General features: G+C 40.8%; 1 protein-coding gene across 5 annotated transcripts in view; it reads left to right on the top strand.

Moving 5' to 3' along the window:
- LOC122408384 (calcium/calmodulin-dependent 3',5'-cyclic nucleotide phosphodiesterase 1-like) overlaps positions 1–12,651 on the top strand; it is an 885,001-nt gene that overhangs the window by 172,388 nt on the left and 699,962 nt on the right. The window lies entirely within an intron of this gene.

Below are 12,651 nucleotides of genomic sequence, written 5' to 3'. Positions count from 1 at the left end.
GTAAGCAGGGCTTGATTAGGTTCGAAAATGATTGCTGACCCCACCAGAAACGACGTAAAGAGGGGATACCATGGCTGTGTAGTCTATAAAGGTACCAATATAACACCAGTAGCTCTTTCGTTTATAATTTTTTTTATGACTCGTGATATCAGAGCAAAGGGTGGAAATGTATAGAATTTTTCACTCTTCCATGGAACTGTGAAGGCGTCGACCAGGTGTGCTTCTGGGTCTGGGAATCTCGAGTAGAATTTTTGACATTTTTTGTTAAGGCGTGACGCAAAGAGATCGACTGAGAAGGGACCAACATTTTTATTGATAATATCAAAAGCTGAGGGATTTAATTCCCACTCAGAGTCTATATTGACTCGTCGCAATTCACAGTTGGCTTCGCAGTTTTCTGCCGATGGTATGTGTGTAGCGCGTAGCCAAATTGTTCTCCTTTCGCACCATTCCCAGATCTGACGAGATAGTTCACTAAGATGGGGAAATTGAATCCCTCCAGCTCTGTTAATGTAAGCTATTGCGGTAGTGTTATCTAAGCAAAGATACGTTTGAAGCAAAATATTTTAAGGCAAAGAAGGCTGCCTGGAGTTCGAGGTAATTTATGTGATTTTTCCCCTTCAGTTAGACTCCAGAAACCCGAGGCTCGCGTACCGTCTGAGTAACATCCCCATCCAGTCAAGGATGCGTCAGAGAAAATTTCTAGCCCGTAGCATTGCTCGCGTATGGGATTGCAACCGATAGCTGCGTGCAGTCTCCACCACTCAAGGTCTTGGGACATACGTTCTGTGATTAAGATTTTTTCTTCGTTATTTCCGCCGGTAGATTTTAGCTCTAAGAATTTTTGGCGTTCTAGTCTTTTGCAGTGTATGAACCCATACGCTACGGTCGGGCAAGCTGATGTCAGAACACCTAGAAGCTCAGCAAATTTTCTAATTTTGTAGGATCTACCCACCTGAAAATGATTAACCAGATCTTGAATTTGTTTCTTTTTCTTATCGGTGAGGTTTAAAGAGAAGGATGACGAATCGATGATGAAACCGAGGTATTTGTATTACGATCTTATCGTAATTTATGATGAAACCTAAATGTTCTAGGAGGTGTAAGGCTCTTGATACATTTTCCTCACATTTTCTTTTAGATTTATTGATGAAAAGGAAGTAATCTAGGTATAGGACTAGTAAAAAAACCCCATTTTTTCCATTCATTTATCACAGGTTTCAAGATTTTTGTGAAAATGTATGGACTGGTACTTAGACCGAAGGGTAGAACTTTAAACTGATAAGTTTTTCCAGCGAAACGAAATCTGAGGAATTTTCTGTGGTCGTCATCGATAGGAATGAGAAAATATGCGTCTTTAAGGTCGACTGTGCACATGAAATCTCCTTTTGAGATAAGGCTAATAGCCATTCGAATATCCTCTAGTTTAAAGTGAGGAGCAGAAACGAATTTGTTTAAATTTTTCAAGTTGAGGATAAAGCGTGAGGAGCCGTCGGGCTTGGGGACTAAAAAATACGAGGAAATGAACTGTCCCTCACACTGAGTGCATTCTTCCACAGCGCCCTTTGCTCTGAGTTTGTCGATTTCCATTTTTAATTTGAGTTTTCTTTCGTGAGATAACCTTGGCTCACTGGGTGTTATTAATTGAGTTGGTACCTCTATAAATGGAATTTTATAACCTCTTACGTAGCTAAATATATACTGGTCTGATGTGAGTTGGTGCCAAGTTTTCTCAAAAAATTTTAGTCGGCCTCCGACTTGTATAACCCTGTTTATCTCCTTGAGGAATACTGGGTCGTCCCCCTGGTCGCAGACCTCGACGGCTGATTGGAGGGTCTGTATGTCTTTGTCTTGAAACTTAATGTGCGGCTCCTGGCATTGCTGGCACGCTGAAATTGACCCACCTGTCGATAATTCGCAGGTGGGTATTTCGCGTTTCCCTGGTTGCAATTTTTCGTAAGTAGCTGTTTTGGGGGTATCTTTTCTTTTATGTCTGCGCACGCTTTCTCAATTTCTTTCACGTCTTTGACCTTGTCCTTAAGGTTATCATCATATAACTACTCGTTTGACAGCATTGTCTCAACCACGGGTTTGACGCTCTTGTTGAGCTGTGGGGTTATAAAGGATTTCCGTGTTACTGACTGTTGATGGTAAACGTCGGTTAGAATTCACCCTGCATGACTGATATATTCCATGAAAGATTCCTCGTCTACTCCTTCCTCTGGTGGATCGAGGATCAGGGATACCGCAGTTCCCAGGGCCGAAATGGCCGTGCCAATACAGTTTTGAGTGTCCAAAAAGTGTTGGTCGCGTTTTTTAGCGATCTCGGACAGCAAAGGCATAATTTCCAGATTTAGCTTGGGAGCCTCCGTGAAAAACTCACCCTTTCTGTTGTAAGACTCGAGTATTTCTTTTTTATTTTTCTCAGGGAGTCCTTTGTTTTTCCATTTAAGCCAAGTATTCTTGAGCTCAGGGTGATATTTTATCTCCTTGAATTTTGAGTCGTTTGGGTCGGCCCCTAGGGCCTTTAGAGCCACGTTTTGTGTGGCGTCTTTGTCTCTATCGACTGATTTGTCGCTTGTGGCCGTGACGTCGTCCATAACCTCAATTGATACAGTGTTGTCCGTCGAATTTCTCGAGTTCTCGGCTAGGAGAAATTGAAAGGAGAAACCAAAAAGGAGAAAAAAACAAATGCAATGAAAACGAAACGTGTGGCCTGGGAACAACTATAGGTTCTTGTTGAACAGTCACTTTGTTGCTAGATGGTCGTGTGAACCTGGCAGTACCGTGTGGGTTTTGCTCTCGAATTTCGTGTGGATAAACGAGTTTATATTTTGTAGCCGAAATATTACTTACCATGATCAATAGTGTTTTCAACTTCTCTGTTTGTTTCTGGTCTAGAGATTTGTGCTTTTTGACATTGTACCAGAGACTCGACAACCTTTGTTAGGTTGTCGAGACGATTCACGAGGTTTCTCAACGTCTCATTTTTACGTCGCGTATTGCGATGGCTTTCTCGGGATGACGAGCGCGAGCGTTTTCTTGATTTATGACCAGACATTATTATTATGTATTTTAATCCCGAAGATTAGTAGTTTTTTAGTACCAAATGCGAAAAAACGTTGCGATTGCATCGGCACAACGAAACAATATGAGAATCGAGGACACCAGCACGCCACAGCGGAGCTAAGGCGCGAAAACTTTGAATATATAAACGCTAAAATGTTGTGATCGTACGCATGACAAGCATGACTACAATACTATCATTGAGAACGAGACATGTAATATAATTATAGAGTTTTTTCAAAAATTGAAGATCGTGATTTGGAGCTGCTTCTGCGAGTGGAGCAGTCAACCATGCTTCCAGATAAATTGTTATGATAAGAACCGATACATCTCGGATCGCCTGATATTCAGTTTTTGGCATTTCGAAACTGTCTCGGAACAAAAATATTTTCTAAGAATAAATAACTTTGGACATGAAACGTGTATGATGCATTGCACCCGGTGAACGTATAACGACTTCTTGCGATGGGACGGTTCCGAGAAATAGTTTTGTTAAATTCAAAAGCTCCTTGTAATCCGCTCGAGGGTTGATCCGTTTCTAATGCCCATTCAACAAATGAATTTATTCTTCTGATATTCTCCACAGTTACAACGCTCTGTACTTTTTTATTATGAATTCCGATGCGAAATGCCGTTGAATCAATTTTCGACCAGGAATCCTTAAAACGTTTGAAAATTGGTTCATCTGGTCCAGTCGAGGAGGACTTTAATTTCGCATTGAAAACGCTTTTCAAAACTATTTCGAAAATATGGTGTCGACATGGCAGGTATGAAATAGATTTCTCTAACATTTGTTCTAATAAAACCGCTGCGCCATTCGTGATACCCATGTTCGAAGCCGTTGTATCACAACAAAGAGCTTTTATCGAACTCAAAGCACCCCACTCATCGAGAACATCATGAATGGCTTTCGCTTGTGTAATGCCTTCCCCATTTTCAAGTTTTGGGACACCTAAGCAGATAAGCAAGGGGGATTCTGGCTATTGCAGGGTAATGCGGGTCAGCGTGTCCTTGACGATGACGTCATGTTCTTGAAGGTTCGATGATGACGTCACGTTTGTTGCGGGGTCACTCGTTCTCCTGGGGGTAATGCGGGTCAGAATGTTCTCGAAGGATGACATTTTCGAACGATGACATCATCATCGAAGGTTCGACAAGGGGTAGTGGGGGAGGGAAAAATTGAGAGATTCTGGGAATTCGCCCAAGGTTGACGCGATGATTGAGATGACGGAATTGGTTCGACAAAAATATTTCCAATGCGGCGATGATTGAAATCCGATACGGCGTTAAAAAATGTGGTGTCATGAAGGCGAATGGGTTCGACGTAGTAGGTGATGATGAGGGGGTAGGTTTAAGGGATTCCGAGAATAATTGGTTCGAAAAATAATCGAACATTGATGATTGAGATGACAGCTTGAAAATAAAAGAATCGTGCTGCGAGATCCGTTGACAGGAATTTTCAATGGAGCTTCGTATATAAATGCGAAGTAAACCTTCGATGACCTTTGAAGCTTCTAGAACATGCTGGTTGAATAAACGAAGTAGCAAGATATATAAGATTGGAATTAAGCACAGCAAATTTTATTTTGCCTTAGTTGTTCATTCCACGTTGATCTCAAGATGGATAGATGTGCGCGTATGTATACAATCGATCCATTGAAATCACCTTCGACGTTGACTAAAAATGATCTCGAATCAATTTCCAAGGTTCTACTAATACAATATTATAGCAGATTCATTTATTCGTTATGGGGTCGATTACCTGAACATTTGCAGAGTGATAGTGAGGTTCAGTCGTATCAATGTTGTCATGATCATTTTAATCCACCATGGGTGCGGTCTCATATTGATGATCTGGGACCAATACGTCGAGACTGTGAAAAATGTTCGATCATGGAGCAGCTAGTGAATACTTATGCAATTTATTGAACATGAAATTCTTCTGAAATGACGGCCGAAGAACTCTTGATTATATCACCATTAACGTTCAAAAAATATTTCAGTGACTTGTAAAATTGTAAAATTGAATTGTCAAATTGTAAAAAATGTCAAGAAAGTGAAATTCACTCATGAACCTATCCCTGGACGTGTGCATTGTAAAGAGGAGGCTTGCGTTATAATTGAATAGAGTTGCAACTAGAAACAAAGAAACGTAGCAAGATATATAAGCAAGAAATTCAGCAAATTTCGCAGTAAGCCGATGGTCAGTCATGGAGGAATTCAATCCCGATCAGTTGAAGCAATTGTGCTGTTTAAAATTATACTTCGTCGATTATGATGATGCTGTACGAGAGTGTTTTGGTAATGATCCACCTCAAGGAATCTATGATTTCTTCAGCGATATCGCCGACTTTCAGGAGAATATGAGAAAGATCAAAGCAGAGCAAAGCGATTCATCTTGTGCACTGTGCAAACGTATGCATGGAGCAAGTGACATTATTAATAAACACATTGAATGTGTATCTGATGGTGCTAATGAAATGTTGCAGAAATTGTTTCTTTTGAAATGTAAAATAAAGAAATGTAAATTCACTTCAGAAAATGAATCAGTTAACGATATTATAGATCGTACTGAAAACTTGCGCATTCATGTGGAGAATTTGAAGGAGTTTGTAGAGATAATACGAAAACCTCAAATGAGGCAATAATCAATAAAATCTTTTTTGAAAATTTTGTATTTATTTTCATGAAAAAAACCTTACATAGAATCTTAATCATTAGGTCTGAGAATCCAATTTTTTAACAATTGAACATTTTGGTGTGCACAATTGTACTTGAATGAATTTTCATGATGAGGACATCCGGTGTTCGCTTGTTTCCGCAACTTTTGAAGCGAATTTCAATATTAATAATGCGTTCGGATCCTTCCGACAAAAAATTCGCCAACCGTTCTCTCTTCTCCGAGCCCTTCACATAGATGGATCTAGCACTATGTGCAAATCTAGCAAATGCTTTGGATGATTCCTGTTGCAGCGTTGTAGGGCACAGAACCATGGTTCCAAGATATTCCATGATAATTACGTGTTAACCACGCGTTCGTACATTTATATTTCACAGGCAAATCGTTCCATGCGTAGGGGGCTTTGAATAACAGTGTCAGAGGTGTGGAATCGTTTAATGAAATAGCTGAGAATTCTTTGAGCACAAACTCGCTGATGGGTCTCTTCAAACCCTGCAAATCTACCACGTATTCCATCTCTTGAACGCTACTGATATAAAGAATCCTCTACAGATAATTTTATATTTTAATTCCCACCACCTCAAACCAATTTCTTGACATTTCCACTGATTGAGCTGTATTCTACAATTCGATCGTGTAATATTAAGCAATATGCTGAGGTTTATGGTGGAATTGGATTTGTTGACTCGAATTCTAATTGAATGTCAACGGGTCCAGATTTCAATGACTCATTCAGTTTTGAACAATCAAGGACAATGAGTGGTGCGTACTTCAAAAAGTCTACTTTACTCAACTCAGACTCCTTTCCGTAGTAGGAAGCCTGAAAATTTGCGTACATATCGTAGAGTAGAGCGTACTGATTATGATCAATGTCAAGATTCAAATTCCCATAAGGATAACTCTGTGAGTTGAGAAAGAGTTTGACGTCTCTGATATTACAATGGTTGAAGTGACTCGCGTTCTTAGTCGCGCTGTTTTTGCGAGCTGTTTGGAATCCCAAAACAACGTATCGAGGTTTTTCGAGCTGCGTAGAGGTTTTCACAACCCAAACGTGCTTTGTAGTTGTAGGTAGTAGCGGGTACTGGTACAATTCCCAAGCACGAAAACTCAACGGAATGTACGAGTCGGATATTCTGTACGGAATGGCGATAAAATTTAATAGTTGAATTTTCCATTGATCAGCTACTCTAACATATGGTATCATCCATTCGATCTTCGAAAGAGTAATTTTGAATTGTTCCGCAGCATCAGCAGTTTGTATGATAGCATTCGTATCAGAGTTTGCACGTGTTAAAATCAACTCATGTTTGGCATTGACGACAATTCTGCGATAGTCCTAAGCAAAGCCCAATACCATACTCAAAGGTATTGAGATGTCAAAGTAACCAGCTGCATCGGTTATCGATACTTGTTCGTCTCCCAGCCAACCAGCATTTTCCATGACTGATTTTTGGCTAGGATTCTGGGAGATATAATTTTTTATGAGTGTTGTAAGACCAACATTTTTACATCGATCGATCTCCACAGCATTCAGCTCATAACGAATTTCTTTAAATAAGTGACAGATGGCGTTGTTGACCAATGTCGTGGTAGTGGCAACAGATTGTCCATCAGCTTTCGTCAATCTACCATACACATGCAATGAGCTCTTGCTCGGTAGCAAGCACAAATCCTAATGCTGAACTGCAATACGAATCTCATCGTTGTTGTTGAAAGTTGCTGATGCGAATGGTTGATGTCCATGCAATTCATAGTGCGCGATGGACTCGTCAAAGATGATTGGTTTTTGTATTCTTAGGACCTCCTCCATGGTATGAAGCAAAAAATTGAGACACAACAAAGCCTTATTTGTACTTTCCTCGAGGTTTTAGACCGAGGCTCTTTAGAAACCGATAATTTTCGCGTGTTAGCTCCTTGCGAAATGTTCGACGACTGTTTCACTTTGGGCAGGTCGTATTAATTTTATAACTTCCTTTCGACTCAAAAACAATACCCATTTTCAAGATTTCAAGTGCAGTCTGATCGTTATTGTTTCACCCTGAAAATTTACCAATTTTCCGTCTTGATCAACAATTTTCAGTTGTAGATTATCTACGGCCTGTACGGTGATAGGGAGGTAGTGATGTGCGATGGCACTCCAACGACCTTATATCCTGGCGGAACAACGGGGAAAAATTCGTGAATGGTATGCACTTGTTGACCATTTATGTAAGCTCCTGCTGTTATGTTACACTCCACTCGTAGTGAATTGATTTTTAGTATGGCAAATGGTAGGTCAGATTTATGAACAATATTAGCTCGAAGGATGCGCGGTGTGAAATCCAACAATCGACCAGTAGAATCGCTTGGCTCAAAATTGATATCGCGATTACACTTCAGTTCGCTACACAGAGTATTATTATTAGGCTTAAAATTGATGACAATGTTATGATCAGAGAGCACGATCTGCAAATAATTTTCCAGATCTTCAATTTCGTAGCTACCAGTTGGTATAGTTATAATTTCCTTGTCTACATAAAATTTGTTATTTCCCACGTCAATATTAGGAATTGAGTTGAAGGTCAACAATTCTACGAGGCCTAAAGTATAATTTTTGAACAGTAACAATTCAATCGGAGGAAAAAAGTTAACCTCGAGAACTGATGATGTGCCTGATAGTGTCAGCGTGAAAGAATCGCCCATCGCTTCAGTTGTTCAACTGATATTAGCAATGATATGACAGCTCATTTTATAGTTCACCATTGAGAAATTTGAGTCACAAATGACCGCATATCACTGTGTCATAGTCCTGATATTTTTCATAGTTGTAATTTATGGTGCTACCAACACCGAGATATTTCATCAAGTCTGGAGGCGGTTGAAGATTACCGAAGCTGTCAAAATAAAAAAACTTTATCGTTTTTCTTCTCGTATGCAACCCAATATGTACCAGGACCCTCTTTATCATCAAGGTTCACTATAGATGATTCATACTTTCGAGGTCCACTCTTGGGCAATGCATTCCTCATGAAAACGCCACGAAAATATGGAATTTGCATCTTTTTAGCGAACTTTGACAAATCGTAATCGGTGAGTGCTCGATGTGGTAGCCTTACACGTTTTTTAGCCTCAGACCCATACCACTCTTATAGGGTTTGAGATACAGTCCTTTGCCTAAAGCAATCGTCTCCATTGCATTATTATGTCGTTTACTTTCTTCAAGAGCACGTTTCGCAGCGTTGGCATCATTCACAGCTTTAGCAATACCTGCTGCACCACCAGCGAGAGCTCCAGTGGCACTCAATCCAGCAAAAATAGGTATGAGAAATGGTAAGAAACCACCAATTTTAGCTGGTACTGGGAGAATCCGTGGTGATTGGATATTTCTTTTACCGCCAGCTTTTCTCACAGCTATACGAGCAGCAGCTAAAGCAGATTTTACGGCATTGTCACCCGGTATCATTGAAGTTTTTGCAGCTCGAATAATACGCTTCAATGACACTTTTTTCTTCTTTATGTCATTCCAAGTTTTGTTTTAGCTTTCATTGTATTCGTAATGGCCCAAGCTGCTGCTTTTTCACCAAAGTTTGCGTCTTTTGCCAAAACATGTTCCCACGCCTTCTCCGCGAGGACTCTGTCCGCTGCGTGTCGAGCAGAGAGGTTATCCCGATTCTTTGAGTGTGCGATATCGTGCTCTTTGCACGCAGCGTCGAGTGGATTTTTTCTTGGATCACCTCGTGCAAGTCTCTTTGCCAATTTTGTACCTGGACCACAGTATTGGTATCCAGGGACGTGCAATTCTACAGGAAGTTTATTGATGAGATCGTTTACAAATCCTTTACCACCTAATTGACACCCATCGACGATTTGGAGCCACACCTCTAAAATCCAAAAATCGAGCGGTACCTCTTGTAATCTGATGTACGCCTGATAACCCGGCGGGCTGGCTCATGCCACAAATTGTTTAAATTGAGCATTCTGATCGATCCAGTGGTGGGATATTTGCAAAATCTTCCCTACTCGGACCACTCAAGCCTCTACACTGTAATCCGACCGGTCACCTATCGGCCTACTGAAGAAGGGAGGATTCTCCTCTCTTCCCTAAGGCTATTTAAGGTCGTGCACGCCGATCTCCTCATGTTTATTCTACCAATCGTCAATTGTTTAACATCACCGTGGACAATCTTCATCGGGTAATGTCTCGATACTTATTGTAGAGCCTATCTCGCTCAACCTAACTTCGCCCGGAGCTCGTGATTAGGGCTCTAACTCCTTAGAAAACCCCAGCATTGCGTCTGGAAGTCTAACTCTGGAGTTGGAGAATCATCTTGATGACCTTAGGAAGGTAGAATTAAGCGAAACCTTCGATCATATTTTTTTATTCGTGTAACAGTGAAATCTCCTCGATTAAGAAGGAACCAACGAGAAGCAGTGCGATTTCACTGCTCCTGTCGCTCACTGCCCGAATTCGTAAAAGGATATCGCTTAATTCTCCCAGTCTCATTCTCTATCCTCTGAACTACCACGACCTTACGAGGTATTGCCAAAGTCCTCGTGTTTATCCAGCTTCCCTGGTTTCGAATACGGGCACCTGCCACGCTCGAATGCCACGAGACAGAGTCTCTCCCGGCAAATTTTCCGTGGGTCAAAAATTTAGGACCCACGCATGTATTGTATGTTACGCCAGCTTCTCTGGCGTGAATAAGAATTGCCTCCTAGGCTCTCTTTGCTTTAGCGCCCGGAATCTTGAGATTCCCGAGCATCAAAATTAAAAATAACGGAATTTCGTGGCAGAATAGGAAAAGCGGTGAATCTCGTCTACTTCGTACTATCGTGCGCGCCCTGCGTCGTTGTATTCGTTCTCTTATAACAAGGCATTAAGCCGCACATACCCAAGCAACGATCTCACGTGCCATTGAAACGTTTCGCTCACGAGGAGAGCTCCGAAACACGAAAGTTAGGGAGGATGGAAAGGAGTTCGGGCTCGAGTCGCTTCCAATTGTGAATAAAAGAGAAACCTTGCTATAGAAAAGATGGTAAGAGGATTCTCTAATTTGATAAGCAGCGAATCTCTCCACACGGATTGTTAAAATGGCCTCAGCGCAGAGTGGTCACTTTCGTGTGTGACAATATCGACCCTTCATCATCGGCATCAACAAGATGGAGAGAGATCGCTGCTGAAAGAAAGACCACGCACTTTCATAACAGACGTTTGTGCTCGATTCCTATTTCTTCTTATCGCCTATGTTTCCGTATCGTCCAGGATCAACTTTTCCTGAAAATGCTTGACTTCCCGTGATCTTTTCTACTTTCGAATCGGAGAAAGCTGGCCGTCTATCCACCTCCTCAGCAAACTTTTTCAAACTCTTAGCAATGGGATTAGACGAATCTCCTGAATTACTCATATTATACACGATCCTATTGGTAGAAAGTATAAAGTGAAACTGAGATGAATTTAAAATGAGCGCCTTTATAAAGGAGTCATCATTGCGTTCGATGTCAGTCATCTTCAAGATGAGGTTTAACGATCAGTCAACAAAATTACCAATGAAGAATTTTGATGAGCTTGTACAACAGAATGTGCGAGAGAGACGTCATGGAGACTTATTGCCAAGCAGTGTGCGAGCAGTATTTTGTGGTCCTTCCAATTGTGGAAAGACTAATGCTCTTCTTACTCTCTTAACAGACTCCAACGGTTTGAGATTTGAGAATGTATACGTTTACACAACATCGTTGAATCAACCGAAATACATATTTCTTAAGCGTCTGCTTAAAACTGTGAAGGGAGTGGGATACTTCCCTTTTGTGGAACATGAGCAAGTGATTAAGCCTGAGGATGCTAAGCCAAACTCCATTATGATTTTCGACGATGTAGCTTGTGAGAAGCAGGACAACATGAGAGCTTTTTTTTGCATGGGACGACACAGAAATGTTGACTACTTTTATCTCTGTCAAATGTATGCGCGCATTCCGAAACATCTAGTACGTGACAACACCAATCTACTGGTGCTGATTCGTCAAGAGGAAATAAATTTGAAGCATATTTATGATGACCATGTCAATACTGATATGACATTCACACAGTTAAGGAACTGTGCTCAAAGTGCTGGAACGAAAATAGATATGGATTTGTGGTAATAAACAAGGTCAGAGGGTTGAATGAGGGTCGTTATAGAAAGGGTTTTCACTGTTTTATAAATTTGCAATCTCGTGAGACATGAGCGCAGTTGTAATCTAATCTCACCAGTGTCAATATGCAAAGCGCGAATTTCAATAAGGAGAAAAACGTGTTGCGTCAAATAGCAAACGCTAGCAATGCAATTCGACGAAAGCACCGAATGATTAAATTGGGGAAAGTCACAGCTGAGAAGGAGTTGAGCGAAGTTTTCAAACCGGTGGTGACCTCGTTGCCAAAGCTAGTTGATAAGAAGCAGGAAAAAATAGATAAAAAAAGCTGAAAAGAGAAGAGGAGGGAGCAGCTTGGGACAATTCAACTCTGAAGAAAGAAGCTGAGGATTTCAATGATACATTCAGAACTGCACATGAAGGTGATGATGATTATCAAGAGCAATTAGTGGCATCTTCTGATAAGAATTCGTCATCAGATTCATTACCTGAAAAATATTCATTAAACGCACGATCTGAGAAGGAGACACCAACATTGCAAGAAAAATCTCCTGCGCTTGTGCAACAGTACCTACAAATGTTCGACACCAGTGAAAAAAATAACTTGATGACTCATATGGAGTTCGGAAAATACGGGGAGGCATCTTGATGATTGGTGATTCACCAGTAACTTTTGACAATGGTCATTTGTCTGTTAAGAACAAGACTTACGAACTATCACCCGGTTTGCTTGAATTGATATTCAAAAAATCACCAAATAGAGAGATCACAACTGCTGCAGATTTGGACAATTATTGTGC

Source organism: Venturia canescens, chromosome 3 (genome assembly GCF_019457755.1).
Source record: "Venturia canescens isolate UGA chromosome 3, ASM1945775v1, whole genome shotgun sequence".
Taxonomy (NCBI): Eukaryota; Metazoa; Arthropoda; class Insecta; order Hymenoptera; family Ichneumonidae; genus Venturia; species Venturia canescens.
Note: the sequence above shows the minus strand (reverse complement) of the source record. Positions and strands in the feature narration are given on the sequence as shown.